General features: G+C 43.0%; 1 pseudogene; it reads left to right on the top strand.

Moving 5' to 3' along the window:
• Positions 1-9,395: 9,395 nt before the first annotated feature.
• Positions 9,396-10,202, top strand: LOC146720915 (uncharacterized; annotated as a pseudogene).
• Positions 10,203-18,550: the final 8,348 nt, after the last annotated feature.

The following is an 18,550-nucleotide window of genomic DNA, read 5'->3' as shown; positions in this document are numbered from 1 at the left end:
AAGAACAAGGCACGAACCCGAAACAACTAGAATTTAACCCAAAAGAACGAGAATTTAACCTGAAACAACGAACCCGAAAGAACGCAAAAGAACGAGGCGCGAACCCGAAAGAACCCGAAACAACGAGAATTTTACCCAAAAAAAACCCGAAACAACGAACCCGAAAGAACCCAAAAGAACAAGGCACGAACCCGAAAGAACCCGAAAAAACCCGAAACAACGAGGCACGAACCCGAAAGAACCCGAAAGAACGAGGCACGAACGCAAAAGAACCTGAAAAAACCCGAAACAACGAGGCACGAACCCGAAAGAACCCGAAAGAACGAGAATGAATAGTGAAAATAACAACGAGCAACATAGTTTGGAGAGGCGGCAGTTGGTAAACGAGTTGCACGCGTCAGCGAGAAAAAATTTCCCTCGAAGACATGTCATAGTGCGAGGATACGATGATTTGTGGCAAGCCGACATTGTCGAGATGCGTCCATACTCCCGTTTCAACAGAGGTTACCACTACATACTCACCGTCATCGATGTGTTGAGCAAGTATGCGTGGGCTGTACCACTCAAGAGTAAAGGAGGAAGCGAGATAGCTGACGCAATCGCTGAGATAATTTGGGATAGCAAGAGATGCCCGAAAAACATGCAAACCGATAACGGAAAGGAATTTTACAACGCCGATGTGCAACGACTTATGCGAAGACATTAGCTCGTTAGCTCGTATGTGGTGATAGTGCACGTAGTCGGCACTTGGGATGGCATCGGCGCCAGCCGATATCCAGTAGGAGCTCAGGTTGGAGGCCGCAACCTCTCTGAGTCCACTCCCATCGCACGACTCGCGCAACCAGGCCGCACACTGCTGTCTGAGCTCAGCGGTCGTCGTCACTCTGTGACCCCGCACTCGCATCTGGTTTTCACACCAGACAAGCTGCCTAGCCACATACGTGGTTTCGGCAGCCGCGCATGCTGCGGGTAGTGTACTCCGACACAACCGATGCAGTCGGTTATGTTTTAGAATTGGGATCAAAGTTCTCAATAGAGGCATTCCAAGCCCGCCACTCTGTATCGGCGCATGCAGGTATCCAGCAGGAACATCATGGGGAAAACGCAGCCATCGTCGCACCGCGGTGCGTACGATGCTATTCTTACCCTTGAGGGTTTTGGCCGAGACCGTACCCACTGTCCATCGGTGATAATACCGTGGAAGAAGACAGTCACGCAACAACCTCAGCCGCTGTTGCGGCTTAAGAGGTGCCCTCGTGAGTTGCTCGATGGCTTGAGCTAAGGGTGGATCGCTTGCGAGTTCCCTAGCACCTGTGTATTCGCAGCCCTGATACGTCCAGACATCGACCAGGGATCTTTGCGGTATCATCGCTTCCCCCCACGGTGAAATAAGGTGTGGTGTCCACCTTCACCTTCTTGTCTCTGCCGGACGCCACCATGGACAGCACTCCGGTCTTTCTCGCGTTGATCTCGAGCCCATTTCGCATAAAAGCGTCATGAAGCCGTGTCAAGTTCTCCTGCAGACCATCTCTGGTAGAGACCAGGAGCACAATGTCGTCTGCGTAGCCCAGCGCATTGATAAGCCGGCCACCCAACCGATAGCCAACGTCCTCCGAGAGAATTCCTAGTGCTCTATCTACGACCAGATTGAACAGCAGGGGCGACAACGGATCACCCTGTCTCACGCCACGGCAAATCATGATGGCCGACACTTCCTCAGCGCTGACCCCCTGCAACTCGGTCAGCGCATTCGAATAGACAGCCCTTACGTACTCTCTAAACTCCCGAGGGAGCCCCAGCTCATCGAGAGTCGTATGAATAGCAGCGTGCGCAACCGTATCAAAAGCTTTCGACAGATCAACGCACGTTACATGCAGAGAACGCATCCGGGCGTCCCAAAGCACGGATGAAAGGACTGTGACGTTCTCACATACCCCGTCCACCGGCCGGAACCCCCTTTGGCGCTTGTCGAAGATGTCGAGGGCTGCCAATCTCTTTGCCAATATCTTGTGGAAGTGTCTTGTTATAACGGATCTTATGCTGAGAGGACGGTACTCCGTCGGACCTGGCCGATCGGACATACCCCCCTTCTCAAGGAATACCATTCTGGTTGTGGCGATTGACGAGGGGATCGTCTCTGCCAGGAGCAGCAGATTGAACAGAAGCGCACGAAGAATCGCAGGAACAGCGTTCCACATCCTCGGCGTAATCTGGTCCATCCGGGCGCAGTGCCAGTCCTTACGGAAATCCTGTTTACTTCTGCAGGTGTTATAGAATCCCAGAGCAAGGTCTTATCCGCCACAGGAACTGGATCCGTGGCAGCGCCATCGCCGAGACCTTCGAGGTGAATCCCTCTCAAACTTGACGTACGGCCCCGGCCAGCACTCGCAGCCTGTGCCGCTTCCCCAAACGACTCACGCAAGTCCGTCATGTCTCCATCCGCACCGCTGGAGGCCTCCATAATGGGGCGCCAGCAGTTAAAGAATTCGACAGCAGACGGCCTCTCGCGCACCGAGTCGCCCTCGAGGATACGCGACAAACAGGACTTCTTGTTCTTCTTGTAGAGGGATTGCACAATTGCATACTCCCTCTTTCTCCTCTGCTCCCTGCTCTCTCGCTTGACTGGAGGACAGTGCTTCTTTGCCGAAACGCGTTGCGGAGGGCGCACTTGTAGCGGCCGAGGGAAGATCATGCCCAGCCATCTCTTGATAGCCAAGACGTCGACCCTCCCCGCCGTCAGAGCATCTCTTGCCGTGCCAGCAAGAGTATCAGCCTCGTAGCTACGGAACGCCGCACTCTGCTCTACGAGTGATTGTATCTTGTCCCGCAGCCTCTGAGAACTTTGTTCAGGGGAAGGCTGATGTGCGCTCTGATCGTCAGTACTAGCCTCAGTGGCCGCAGGAATGGTGTCGGCTCGTGTCATCACCGCACCATCCCTATCGCCCTCATCGATCACAATCGCGCGACGCGATTGGATCTCTTGGCAGAACTCTCTAAGAGAGAGACTTGGCAGAAGTCTCTAACCATCACTTGGTAAGGCTCCTGTTGCCGTTTACCCTTGATGGCTTCGAGACTCCTATTGGGGAACCTTGTCTCCAGATACTGGTTAATGAAAAGCTCCCCGGCTAAGGTGCCTTCAGCCTCAGCGCGTGCCATGAGTCTAGTTTCCTCAACTGACCATCTGGCCTTTACGCGGTCAACATTGATAGCACTGTTGACTTGTAGTGGGTGAGCACGTACTTTGTGGACACCAAGCCCACGCATGTTCCGGAACCTCGCCGAACACTGCTCACAGCTGACCATTTCCTCCTCTAGGCTGTCCACTTCAGCCTGGCTGGTCCTTATAGTGGTTTGCGACGGACCAGCTGCGACCCCGTCAGGGTCCTCCGCACCTCTCGCGTTTTCACTCAAGCGAGCACTCGCACGCAGTCCCCGGGCCATCCGAGAACCCGGGACAGTATTTTCATTCAAATTTCTCTCCCTAATTAACTGCGTGTAGGGGGGCAAACAGATTGACAACCGAGAGCCCCCCAAGAAACCCCGGTCTTTCTTAGCCCCACAACTCACCATGACCGTAGGCGCATGGGCCGAAGCCCTTAGGGGCGCACTTCGCTGTACACTCTCTTAGTCGACACCTACCGAGTTTAAACTTTCAAAGTAGGCCGTTTCCGGGAGCACCACAAGGAGGTGGAGGTACAACTTGGACGTGAGAGGCTGAAGGTCCTTACTAGAGGACTTCGTTGGCGCATCACAAACCAACCACGACTCTCTCTAAGTACCATCGCAGCGTGTTGCTTTGAGGACCGAGAAAGTCATAGTTACTCCCACACAATCCTTTTTGTATTCTTCTATTTCAATTGGATCCGGATCGTTACAGTTTTTAAGTATGAAATCTTCTTTGAGATCTTCAAACTTATATTTCCTGTCTACGTCATAAATTATAAGAGTAGGATTTATTTTCCTTGGCTCCTCTACTTTCAATTTCTTTGTTGTTAGGTTTATTCTTTTCACAAAGTCCCCGTCTCTTTCATCCACCTCCACCACTACTCCTTTTCCTCTCATTTGCCTTATTGCCTTTATCCTCAGCCTTTTATTTGTACTTGTCAGTTCCTTTATAACCTCCTTCTTTATTTCACTATTCGTTCTCGCATCTTCGTCTTCTTTTATAGGTTTAATTAGTACTACTTTGTGCGTAGTATCTGACCTCCTTTCTTTTTCTTTTACAGCACCTGTAGCAGTCCTTGGAGTTCCTGCCGTAACATTGGCATAGGGGAGTCCTTTAGGCCTCAAGTCAGCAACAGCTTGGTAAGCAGCTTTCCATTTTTCTTTTTCTAAAACTACATTATGTAGTCTATTTTCTAGTACTGCCCATTTGGACAATATGTATTTTATTGCAGATTTTGTTATTTTGTTGTTATCATTAAACATGAATGTCTCGAGCTGTTCCTTTGTCTCCATCATCTCCTCTACTTCATTTACTCCTGTGCTCTGTTCTAATCTTTCATATCCATCCTTCTCATTTTCAGAATCACTCAGCCTTGTGTTCCCTTCATGCGTCTCTTCAGTGTCTTTTTGGGTACTACCCGAAGGAGGTGGTGATCTACTTACAGATCCCCTTCGCGCAAACAGCAATTCTCTTTTTCTCTCTTTTTCGGCGTTCAGAGTTTCGGTTACTTTCGTGCCAGCATTAGTCGTTACCAAAGTATCAGCCAAGTTTTTGTGTTTTTGTTTGAGTTTTGTTCTTTCCATGTATATCCCACGAGTATGGCAGGAAAAAAAATGTCCACTCAGGCAGAGCCTCCATCACCTGGGTAAGGCGACTTATATACCACAGAAGTTGCGCCAGGTGCCCCTGGGGGATCGTTTGCGGTCGCGCAACTTAACCTCCCCGCGGCCATGCAGCCCCAGACACGATGCCTCCCATCCTGGCTTGAAAGGGACCTCGGGGCCCCGGGTGCGTCATGCCCGTACTACTGTCAAATCGTCAGTAGCCTCCTGGGGAAAGTAGATAGGAACAGATGTCCGTGGTTGATTTAACGTGCGGTACCTGCTCAGAGAGCTTAATCACACGACCCCCATGGGTGCGGAATTGGGATAAGCCCAATCAGCTCGTTCCAGCAGGCCAGGAACTACCAGTAGCGCCTCCGAGTTTGTAGGACTCTTCGGCAACCCACCGGTTGGGGCGAGCGCCTGTCCAACGCTCTACCAGCTGTGCAGGACTGGTGCCCGAGCAGATACGCTGCTCACCCGTCGAGGCCCGAGAGCCCCTAACCAGCATGCGGCTTCAACCACTACCCCCACGAGTCCGACCTCAATTGCCGGGACGAGGGACGAATCCCCCTGGGCAACCCGACTCCCGTGGTACCAGTCAAGATCACTGGTTGGATCTTCGTGGCCGAGACCACTCCCAGCTTTCGGAGGCCTACACCTCCCAGGCAGTGGTCGGCCTATGTTCCTCGGGAACATCGGCTTCTCTTATCCTCCTTTCAGCATCGCCCTCCTTCTCTGAAATACAATCTTTGCATACACACCAACACTTTCATACCTTTCCTTACATTCCAACATGCGACTCACATCCATACTGCCATTCTCTCGCACAATCACACCCCACTCACTCAGGTTCCTCACATCACCATACATTGGACACTCAACCAACACATGCTTTTAATTCTCTCTCTCCGCTCCGCATGCACAGCTTTCACTCTCAGACAGACCACGCTTATACAGGAATTCATTCAAACTTCCATGCCCTGTCAGGATATAGCCCAGGCTCAAGCTAGGCTCGAACTCTCGGCACTCACCCGCGAACCTTACATTCTTTATAAATTCATACGTCACTCTTCTTTTCTCGCACTTATTCCATCTATTCTGCCACATCTCATACAGCCTTTCACTCACCAATTCCATACATCCTTCCACACCTCTCTCACGCAAGTCACTATCATTCACTACATCATACTCACTCATACTAATTCCCTTTCTCACCTTATACAACACTCCTCTTCTCACGCACTCCAGGTCCCACGGCAAGCCACCCATAAGGACTTGCATGGCCGCCGTGGAGACCGTTCTACATACATTCAGACACGCACTCAACACCACTCGCTGGCACCTATTTATGAGCTCTCTCGCATATTCAAATCTCATCACTCCATACCATACACTCGCTCCATACATCACACACGACATGAACAGACCTTTATACAACACAGTCACAGCTTTCTTTTGCAAACCCCACTCACTTCTCAACACGCGTCTTAATTTTCCTACCACATTCATACATTTCTTTCTCAGACACTCCAGATGCAACCTGTAGTTCATCCTTTTACTCACACAAACACCCAGATATTTCACGCTCCTCGCATACCTCACGCATCTATCATTCACTCGTACATTGGGAGGCCTCGTCCCAGCCATACTACCTTTCATCAACATCATCACAGTCTTGTTCTCAGACACACTCACACCTACTTTCACTCCCCATTCGTACACCATTCTCATCCACTTAGTACCCTTTCTCTCCAACTCCGCTCGGCTCTGTCCTTCCACGACCAACAACAAGTCATCCGCGTACGCAACCACTTTACATTCACTCTCACGCAGCCGCCACAACCATCCATTAGTTCATCCATCATTAGGTTCCATATAAATGGATCACAGATGGAGTCCTGCGGGCAGCCACGCTTTACGTCTTCCCACACTGTGTCACACGCACCCATCATGCATACACGCCTGCCGCTAAAATAGCTCTTCCATAATTCAATTTCTTCACATTCAACCTCACGCAATTTCTCGATCACACATTCCCACTCTAGGTTATCAAACGCTCCTTTGAAGTCCACGAACACTCCTAACACATACTTTCTCTCCGACCCATTCACCCAGTCATGCACTCGATTCCATGCATCCTCGGTCGACCGATTCCTTACGAATCCGTACTGGGCGTCACACATTCTTCCACACATCGTTCGCTCGAGTCTTCCAACCATCATTCGCTCCAACACTTTCCCCAGCACGGACAGCAGTCAAATGGGCCTATAAGACCCAGGGTCCGACCTAGGTTTATCGGGGGATTTCAATAACACTACCACCCGCGCAGTCTTCCACGCCGGAGGGAAACACGCTGTATTCAGACAAACATCATACATTCTTTTCATCCATACCGGGACAGCACGCCAAATCGCTCGCAACATCTCAGCACTCACACCATCCATACCAGGTGCCTTACCCACTTTCATCGATCTCACTGCCACATCCACTTCGCTCCATTCAAACTGCTTTTCTTCCTCCCTCACGTCTCCCCTGGCGTCTATCGCCACGTTCGTCCTTGCTGCCGGGAAGAATCTCTTCATTAGCTCATCCGCGCTTTCTTTCCATGTACTCGTCACTCTATCACCCACTTTTATGCCACTTACTCTTACCCTATCACGCTTTCCCATGCACACCTTACATCGCTCCATGGATCCCTCTTCCCAGTCACGCACACAAATCGCTTCCAATTCTCCTCTTTCACTCTTCGCATTTCTTCCTTATACTCCCGCAAAACATACTTATATTCATTCATTCTTTCTTCCACTCTGCTTCCATTCCTCTTTCTCGCACGCTGGTAGGCACGTCTGCTCCTTCCTACAGCCTTCTTCAGTTTCTCAAGCTCATCCGTCCACCACACAAGCTTCCTAGCATACACAGGTTTACACCTCTTCATCCATCGATCATTCGCATTATGGATCCATTTCATCATTCGCTCTACACAGCTCTGCGCATCCGCTTCGTCTATGGCGCTCGCTGCATCCTCTAACGCACTCTCTCGCATATCACACATATATCCTTCCCAGTCTACGTCCTTGCACACCCATCTACGCATGCCCTCATTCGTACCTACATTCTCTCTGTGTACCATCCGTATTAACAATACGTTATGGTCACTCACTCCCCAGTCGGGCTTTACTTCCCACTCATACCGGCACCCTCCATTCACGCCGTTCACGAAAGTGACATCGATGTCACTCTCCCCATTCGGCCCGCTGAACGAGTAAAACTCGCTTGGCTCATTCAACAACATTCATCCCGCTCGCAATCATCCATTCCTCAATCACTCTACCACGCGCTTCACTCTCTCTGCTGCCTCCACCCTTGCTATACCACAAGGGAGAGACGGCATTCGCATCCATACCTATCAGCAGACGCTTTCTCCCGGCCGTCTCACATACTCTGTCCATGTACGCCAAGTACGGCTCGATACACTTACCATACTGGCAATACATGGACACCACATACATTTCGCCAAAGTCCCCCTTCAACCACACACTCACTCCAAGCTTATTCGTACACTCTCTCACGCACATCACGTCTAACCTAGAGTCATTTACCACCACTGCTGCTTTCACCGTCCCACTTTCGCACACAATCACATCCATACCTATGGGCAAGCCCACCACACGTCCATGCCTTTCATACGGTTCTTGCAGCAGTGCTACACTCACTAGACGTTCGCGCATCATCTCACCCAGATCACATATAACCGCATACGCTCTCTGGCAGTTATACTGCACCACATTCACGCACCATTCATTCGTCATTTATTCTCGCTTTCTCTCTCTCTAACGCTCTCACGTATTCCGGACACACTTTGGACAGAACCGAGTGATCACATTTGCTCCCTTTCAGCTTACAGTTTCTACACACACTTTCCTTTTTACAATCTCTCATCATGTGTCCTACACATCCACATTTTTGGCACAGTCTTTCCTTTTCGGTGCATTGCCGCATCATGTGCCCAAATGCGAAGCACTTGTGGCACCTCAGCACACTGAAAAACTCTTTCACCCTAAAGGCCTTCCAATGCACAAACACTCGTCCGTCACTACAGAGCACATTTCTTATTGCACTCGTAACTTCTAATATCACATTTCCGCAGGTTGCATCTTTCTTCGCATTCCTACTCACAACACGCACACGTTCCATAAATACTCTCTCATCCACTCGCCCTTTCAAGCTCCTCTCATACATTTCTCTCATTAACACTTCACTCGCCATATCATTCGGCACATCGTACAAGATGATCTTTGGGCCTATCTTGCGAGGCAGCTCAACCTTTAGGCCAGCATTCTTAAACTGACCACACTCTCTTATTCTTTTCAACTCACTCTCGCTCATCGTCTTAATCGCTACACCTCCATTCCTCACTTTCCTCACCGCTTTCACACGCACATTCAGTGACTTGCTCACATGCTTCATCATTCTCTCCTTTACTTCCTCACTTGTCACACTCGCACTTGCATCATCCGCTCTCACTATTACCGCATAACTCTTCTCTTTCGTTTTCACTCATTTTTACATTCACTTCCTGTACCTTTTCAATCACGCTCTTTTCAACATTTTTCGATCGGGAACGAACGAGAATGTTCTCAAGAATTACCAACGTTATACCGGATAGAGGACACTTGGGTACAGTTCACACCAAAAGCGCAAATAAGACAGTTGTCACCTCAACAACTACGACCCATGGCATCACTTACCTGGAGTTATTTAACACCCGGACCATTAGCTGTCAGTGGAATCTACACCCAGCAAGACATAGAGAAATTAAGAGACCACATTATGTTTCCTGCAGAGGCTCAACGCCGTCGCCCGCGGACTCACTGGACATCCAGTTAACGCCAACTCTGTCTCGTTATACAAACTACTAGACGAAGAATCACTCAATAAAATCGTAGACAACACCGCTGCGAAAATATGGAGAGGATTCATGAGTTTTGGATCAGCCACAGCCGGTGTCGTTGGAGTATTCATGATCATTCGCATTGTTAAATTAGCAATCGACACCATCATCCATGGATACGCACTACATACCGTATATGGATGTAGTCTACACCTGATAGGAGCATTATGGGACTCCCTAACCAACCTCTTGCTTCACCTCAGCCGCAGGACTGTGAACGAAGAAAAAGAAAAGAATAAGTTTCCAGAAGACGCCACACCTCTTGCCATCATCTCAGACGTACCCCCTGCATTACCAAAGGAACCACCTGTGATAAGTCAGCCTCAACTTCAAGGTTATAATATGAGACGAACTGAAGAAATGGAATCCACAAATATCACCGTCCCTCAAACGTATAACGACTTGCAACAACATCTCTTTAATCTAGAACAAAACCCTAGATTAACGTCGGGTTTTATTCTTAAATAGGAGGGGAGATGTAACGTCCAGACAATTTCAAAACTTCAAACTTTTTTAAAACTGCTTACCTCAGCCGCAGGACTGTAAACCAAAGAAAAAAAAAAGAATAAGTTTCCAAAAGACCCCACCCCCTCTTGCCAATCTCAGACGTACCCCCTGCATTACCAAAGGAACCCCCTGTGATAATCAGCCTCAATTTTAATTTTATAATAGGGGCGACGAATTTCCTTTTAAATTTAAAAATTAATTTTTTTTTATTATATACTTTTTTAATGATTAACCCCCATCTTTTCCTATTACGAAAAAAATAACGCTAACCTGTCAATTAAATTATTTTTTCAAAGGAAACCAAATCTCTCGAATCCGTTTTAAAGTGAGTCTTCCTTGCCCGGGGACCGAAAAACCCGGAATAACGGTGAACTAATCCACTTATTTTTTAAAACCCCTTCTTTTCCCAAAAAGGCAAAATTTTTTAAACAACCTCCCTTCGGGCTATTGAATTTAAATTTTTTAAAATGACTCCCCTTTACCCTATTTCTACTATTAAAACAATGTTATAAGGGTAAAATTTTGTTAACGACGAATCATTTTCGTAAATAACTCCTTTAAAGGGGACCCCCCGGGAAACCCGTCTTTTTTTTCACCCCCCCTTATTTCCCGAAAAAACAACGTTACTTTCCCCCAAAGACATTTTCTTAAGAATTTTTAAAAATAATTTTACTTTCTTCATTATATTTTAACAAATTAAACTTTTAAAAGTTTTAAATACTATATTAAAACCCTATCCTAACCTCAACCCCTTTAGATTTTACCCGCAAAGGTAAATGAATAAACATTTAAAAATTTGAAAATACCATTAAGACCAGAGAACCCTCCAGTCCCCTTCTCCCCCTTTTTTTCAGCTTTTAATACCCAATTTTCCAAAAAATTTGGAATTACTTTACCATAACCAGGAAACATTTGTTTTTCAAGTTGTTTTACCATTGTTTTTACTACAAAGGCAAATTAATTTAAAGAAAAAAAATTAAAAGAATTTTCCGCAATTAACCCCTTTCACCCCTTTTTTCAAAATTTCAATTCATTTAAAAACTTTATTTAAACAAAAATTTTTTGTAAACCCTTTCTCCCCATAAAAACCTTTCATCTTTTTCCTTTATTAACTAAAATACAAAGGGAAATTTCAATTACAAAAAAGAACATTACTTTGAAAGAAATTTTATTTCAATTTCCCCCTTTTTCACGAAATAACATCGAACGGAGACTTCGGTACCGAATTTCACCCCCAATTAAAGCTAAAACCAATTAACCCTTAGGTTACCCCAAAAAATTTTCCGTAAATATATCCCCCCCATTCTAACCTATTCAGAAAAATACATTAAAATAACCAAAAACCCCCAAAACCCCCATCAAACTCCTTTCCCTAAAGACCATTTTACCCCCAATTTTTTTTTCCCGACGCCCCCGTGCCTCCTCCCCACCACGAAATTTCCCCAAAAAAGCCCAATTTACCCTTTTAAAATTTCCAAATTCACTTCAATTAAATAAATTAAAAATCCAAGCCATCCTACCGGGTCGGCCGGGAAATTTTTTCGAATTCAAAAATTAAAAACAATTTTAATTTTTAAAAAACTTTTTTTTGGGCCCCCCCAAATCCTTTAATTTTAATCAATTTTAATTCGAGGGGATACCCCCCAAACATTTCCCTAAAAATAAGAAACTTTTTTAACCCTGCGGGGGAAGAAAAGACCGCGCATAAGGGTTTTGCAAGGGAATCTGACCGGGGGAAATTAGGGTAACGGGGGGAGGAAAAGGTCTTAAGGGGGTAATTGATCCTTCGATTTTTTTTCCGCTTAAAAAAGAAAAAAAAATACTTTAAAAACAAATTCCTTTTTTAGCCCCAAAATTTACCCCAAACAAAAACCTTCCCCCGAAGAAACAAAATCTTTATTCTAACCTAAACCGGAAGCTAATTTAAAACCAGCACAACAAACTTAAAATAAAAAAAATTTATTTAATTTCAGGGAAATAGGCCAAATCTAAAAACTTGGGGGTAACCAATTCAAACTTTTCCCAAATTAACCCATAAACTTTCCCAAAACAAATCTTGTGGGTATAAAATGAACTTCTCCTTTCCAAAAAACTCAAAAAAGAAACCCCCCTATTTTTTAAAAACCCCCTTTCGTAAAAAGCGATAGAAATCCCTTTCGAGGTCAAAAAGCCCTCCCTTAGTTCAAAAATCATCCGATTCGTACCCTTTTGTCTAATTTTTAAAATAAAGGGGAAGGGGAGGGTGAATTTGCTTAGAGAAAGGGGAGTTAAAAAAACTTTTTTCGGTAAACTCTTGTTTAAAGGGGGGAAAAAAACTTTCCTTAAAAAAAATTTTTGTTAAATGGGGTTAAAATTAAGGCAATATTGACGGAGAACTTTTGGGGTTTGAGGGTTTAAAGGGGTTTCTTTTTAAACGGATTTTTTTATTAATCGGGGAAAAAGCCCCATTTTTTCCTTGCCCCGTCATTCTTTTTGGGAAAAAAATTGGAAATTTCCCCTTAAGGGGAAAAATAAATTGGGCAGAAAATTAGTTTAATAACCCCCTTTTTTTCCCCAAAAAATTTTCCCCCTTCCCTTCATTAAACCTTGACACCAGGTCAAGACCAAATTTTCCAGCCCCCTAAAATCGGTTATTGTAAGATTTCCGGTATTTCATGAGGGGAAGTGGGAAACTTGTTAAAAGATCACCGAAAAAAAATCAAGTCCCCCCGCCTTTTTTTGCAAATTGGGAAAACCCCCCAAAGCGTTCCGGAAAATCCGACGTCCCCGGAAGACTCCAAGGACCCCCCCAATCGAAAACAGATTCCACTCAAAAACTTTTCCCCCACATCACTCGAATCTCAGTGTAGACAGAGAATTAACCACAACGCTTACCTTCTTTTAAAACTCTTTCCCCCCGCTTATCTAAAAATGTAACTTCATGATTGGTTGGCCCCGGGTAAAATCTTATAAAAAAACAATTCGTATTACCTCACTTAACTAAATAAAGATGATATTAACCCTTCGGGGATCTCTTCTGAAACTATAAAAACCTAGGCCCATAACCATTTCGGGGGGACAGACCACTTATTCCAGTCATATCAGACTCTATTGCATTCCCCAAGACGGATTTAAAAACCTTTTTAAAGGAAAGAATTTATCATAATTTTAAAGGGATAATGTCTTCATACGGCACTATCGTCTTCCCCTTTTGTCACTATGAAAAAAAGTTCTTAAGAAGGACTGTGACTCCTTTTGCTTCCACATTTCCTCCAGAAATCATACTGGAACTTACCCTTAAAAAACCCCGTGAAAAGGTTTTTCGGACGCACTTGTTACTCAATCAAACGGAAAAACATACTACCAATTTTAATACCACTAAAGGGTTTCAAAATCGACATCCCGTCGTAGAAATTTTTGATTTCAAATTTTCGCAAAACCCTAAAATTTTTAACAAATTTATGGACCTTAGGGTCAACGTATTTTTTAAGATGAAAAATGGGAAAATCATTTATGGGGCCGAAACCTTGGCTTTGGGTCCTCGTAAAGAAGAGAGGGGAGAAAAATTTCGGGATTGTACAAAAGTTTTTTAGGGGGGGGCCCGTACATTCCCCAAAAACAAAAAAGCCCGGGGAGGGGAGATTAACAAATTTCACAAAAAACCTTGGGGTTTCGGGTTTTTTCCCCAAAAACGAAAAAAGAGGGAACAAACCCAACATACAGAAACTTGGGCAAAAAATTTGGGGGGCAAAAAGGGTATATTACCAAAGGGGGGGGAAACCCCGGGTTTTTTAAGGGAAGGGAAATTTCAAATTTCCCCGTCGATTGTGCAGAACCCGGTTTTTTTCTCGACAAACCTTCTTTAATTCTGTCCCCCAAAATTTTTTCGGTTTTTTTGAGACTCGAACTTTTAAACCCGGAGTTTGAACACGTCCTTTTAAATTCTAAAAAGCATTGGGGAAGTTCCATTTCCAACAACCATTGGAACTACAAAACGCCCCAAATTTTTTTCCCCGATTTTTAACGAAGGCCCCCTATACAAAAAAGCAATCCCGGTTTCCTCCTGTCCAAAAAAAAAAGAAATTGATAAAAAAATTTAAAAATTACAAAATAAAAATTTAGTCGAGTATCTACTCCCGAAAACCCCCAATCTGGATAGTACCAAAAAAAAACCAAATTTCCCAAAAGGGAAAAAAACTTTGGGTATGGTTAAAATATCGAGACTAAACGAAAACCCCATGGGAGACGCATACCCCCTTCCAATATTACAAATAACTTGAAAATTTGGGATCACCCAAATACTTTTAAATATTTGTTTGGGGTTTTTTCCGGTTTTCCCCTTTTTCCCTTTTCCCCAAGACGCAAAAAAACTGCTTTTTCACGCCAACGGGCATTACCCAATTTAAGCGCGCCATTCGGTTTAAAAAACGCCCCCGTTTTTTTTCCCAAAAAGACTTTGGAAAATGTTTTTTTTGGGGACTACAAAAAAAAAAACGTTTATTGTTTACATGGACTTTTTGTCTTTTAAAACGCGCGATCATTAAGAGAACCAAATTTAAATTTGCGAAAGATTAATAAAAAGATTACGCGCCCAAATTTTAAAAATTACAGCCGGTTTAATGTTTTTTCAAAGGCACGAAGTTGCTTATTTGGGCCCCTTTATAATGGGCGCGAAGGGAAAAAAAAAACCAAACCCCGGGGGAAAAAAATAAAACCCGAAAACCCCCTTTCCCAAACCCCAAAAAAAAATCCAAAGATAAAAAAAAATTTCCCGGGGTTTTCCCCCGGGGTTATTCGAGTTTCATACAAAACTTTTCCAAGTCGAAAAATTTTTAAAACTATTTTTAAAAAAGGATAGCATATTCTTTGGGAAAAACAAAAACAAGTAAAAGCTTTCAACTTTTTTAAAAAACACGCATTATGCCAAAAAACCCCATTCTTAAATTTTCCTGTTTTAAAAAAATTTTTTTATATTAAATACCGACCTCAGGATAGCGGGGGGTTTGGGAAATTTTTTAAGTCGGGGGCCCGGTAGGAAAAAAATTTTCCCTGCTCTTACATCTCGAATTTTAAGTACCGCAAAAAAAAATTTTTTTCCCAAAAATTAAAAAAAATTTTTTTACCCAAAATTTTATTTTTAATCATTTCCCCCCTTTTATTTAAACCCGGAAGGGACTTTTTAAATTAAAATAACGACCAAAAAACCCTTTTTGTTTTGGGCCCTCCCCCCTTTTATAAACCCCCTCCCCCCAGACTTGGAAGTGGAAACAAAATTACAGAAAAATTTTAAAAAAATAAAAAAAAAAAAAGGACCCTTAAAAATAAAAATGCAGAGTTTTATCCAAAACCCCACCCACGTTTTTTTTACCAATTTTTTTTTAAAAAACCGACGACCCCCCCGCCCCCCAATTTCAAGCAACCTGACCTTGTCAGATGTTAAAAAACAAACGCCAAACCCCCATATCTAATAAAATACGACAATAAAAATTTTCCCCAATATGGGGGGAAAATAATTCCATTCAGCCCTGAAAGTTCAACTCTCGATAAAAAATCACGATTTGAAAATATGTAAAACGCAAATTCAAATTTAAAACGATTATGGGGATCCGCAATTTAAAAAACCTTTCCCCAATTATACCCCCCTCTCCTAAAACCCCGGGAAAAGAAAAAAAAAGAAAAATTAAAAAAATCTACTAAGTAAAAAAAAAGGATAATTTAAAATTTTAAAAGGGTTTGAAAAACCCCCCTTAGACAAAGGAGCCAAAACTTTTTCTCCGAAAATTTTTTACCCGTGTATGAAAAATTTTTTTTTTGAAAGATTAACGAAAAGATCAAATCGAAAAATTAATATCAATTCAATAAGAACAAAAAAAAAAATCGATTTAATAAAACCGCAAAACCCTAAAAATTTCCCCCTTTTTTCTAGACGGGGTTTCAAATTTTAAAAATTTAATTTTCCTTTTTGCATTGCAAAACGAAAAAAATTTGGGGCATTCCTTGGCAACATTTTTAAACCCCCCAAAAAAAATTTTTACCCATCCCCCTAAAAAAAATAACCCATTTTTTAAAATCTAGTCGATCATCCTACCCACAGAACCCCCAAAAAAATAATTTCGGAAAAACATGCATCAGCATACTGGCCCCAAACGTTACCCAAAAAAAAATTTTAAAAACTTCGACCTCATTTTTTTTGGGGAATTTCAAAGAAACAAGATATTCAAAAAATTTTTTAGAAAATGTCGGAATTTCCCAAAAAGAAATTAACCCGGGAAAACCCCAAAAAAACCCCTTTTTTAAAGGGGGCCCCCCCCCACAGCTTTCGAAAGTTTCACTAAAAATATAGGGCCCCTTCCCCTCACAAAAACGAAAATTTAAAAATATTCAACAAGCAAGATTTTTAACTAAATATTTCCCAAATGTACCCCCAAAAAAACCACTTCCCTAACAAAAGCCGACGCTTTCACAAAAAAATTTTTTTTTTATTTACGGAAAATCCTAAAGCTATTCTTACCGTCAAGGTGCAAAATTCCTATCAAAATTTTAAAAAGCGTCCTAACAAAAAAATTCAATATCCAAAAACTTTAAAACTCCCCTTATCACCCTAAAACAAAGGGGTCGATAAACGATCCCTTCATTATTTAAAATTTTAAAGACACAAATCGCAAAGAGAAAATTTTGGGGTAAATACCCCAAAACCCCCTTTTTTCTTATAAACAAGGCACAAAGGGGAAACCCAAAATTTTCGCCATAGGGAGAAAATTCGGGGGGACTAGCCATTTTCCCCCCCAATACCCAACCTATTAAGAACCCGGGCCCACTTCCAAGAATTAAAAACCCCACTATCAATAAATTATACATTTCGCAAAAAAGGGGCGGGGACAAAATTTATTGAGCAAAAGGGGAAAAACCAAATTAACGATAAAAAGTTTAAATCCTCGGAATTTTTAAAAAAGGAATTTTGTATTTTATTAAAAAAACCCAAAAAAAAGGGAAAAATTTTCAGCACTTACTAGGACCCAAATAAAATAACAGAGATCCCCCCCTTTCCCAAAAAACGCCAAATTTAATAACCAAAAAACCGGGATCGCCCCTATCGAAAAATTAAAAAAATTTCCCACTTAGAACCGGTTGAAAAAAAAATTCCTTTTTTTGGGGGTTTAAAAAGTTTTTGGGATCCCCCAAACCATCCCCCAGGAAAAAACCCAGTTCTTCACAATCCAATTTCCCTTTTTGCACGCTCCCCAAAAGGGCCCGGGTATCGAAACGTATAAATAATTCTGCCGTTGTAAAAATTGTTTTTCAGTTTTTATCTAGCTGCCCCCTTTCCCAAAACCCCGATATACTCACGCTGCGGTTTTGGTTTGGTTTCCCAACCAAGTGTTTGTTTTTCCCCAAAACCCCCAAAAAAATTTTTCCCAACCCCAATTTAAAAAATTTTCACTTTCCACTATTATCAAAAGTCTAAGTGGGAAAAACACCCTTGTCACCCTACTGTTTAAATTTCCCCAAAAAAAAATTTTTTTAAAACCCTTTTCGATCAAAACGCAACAGCCCTAAAACATATTACAACCCAATTGTCGAACTCCACACTCGACGAGATTTCCCCTAATAAAGAAAATGCTAAAAATTTTTTCCCCAAAATACATAGAGCTAGTCTATAGAAAAAAAAATTTGGGAAAAACTAGGCCCCAAATTTTTTCGCATCCCGCAAAACTCAAAACTGCACCTAAAAACATTTACAATTTCACTTTTGTCGCGAAACCGAAACCCCCTTCCTGTCCAAAGTCGCTATCCCGTTAAAAAAACGAACCTATAACTCACTGTAAGAATGTTTTTTTTTCCATTACAATTGTAGAAAAATATGGAAAAAAAGATACCATCAGACACTGGGGGTAATCGTGCCTACCATTTTAAAAAATTTTCCCCCCCCACTCTATAAAAAAATTTTTTCTAATTATATTAATTCAGTAGATTTGGGCGACCCCGTCTTAATTTTTCGATTTTTTATGTATAAACATTTATTTCCTAAAATTTCAGGGGTTTTCTTTGCCCCCGGGCCCAGTAAAGATTACAAAATCTCACAAAAAAATCTAAAGGGATATTTCGATAATACTACACATTAAAAATTTTCCCTTTTAGGAAAAACCCCCCCTAATAAAAAGGTTTCAGCATGGGAAACCCCGTGCATTATTTAAAAAATTTTTAAACTTAAATTTTACCATTATTTTTCATCTTGATGAGGTATTTTCACTCAATACATCCATAAAGGGGCCCCGAAATTTCATGAGACCCTTTTCCTGCAAAGATAATAAAAAAATGCGATTTTAAATTTTTTTCCCCTGC

The sequence above is a fragment of the Nylanderia fulva genome, unplaced genomic scaffold (assembly GCF_048542155.1).
Source record: "Nylanderia fulva isolate GAGA-0341 unplaced genomic scaffold, ASM4854215v1 Scaffold588, whole genome shotgun sequence".
NCBI classification, from domain to species: domain Eukaryota; kingdom Metazoa; phylum Arthropoda; class Insecta; order Hymenoptera; family Formicidae; genus Nylanderia; species Nylanderia fulva.
The sequence above is the reverse complement of the archived record's forward strand: the minus strand, read 5'-3'. Positions and strand labels throughout refer to the sequence as shown.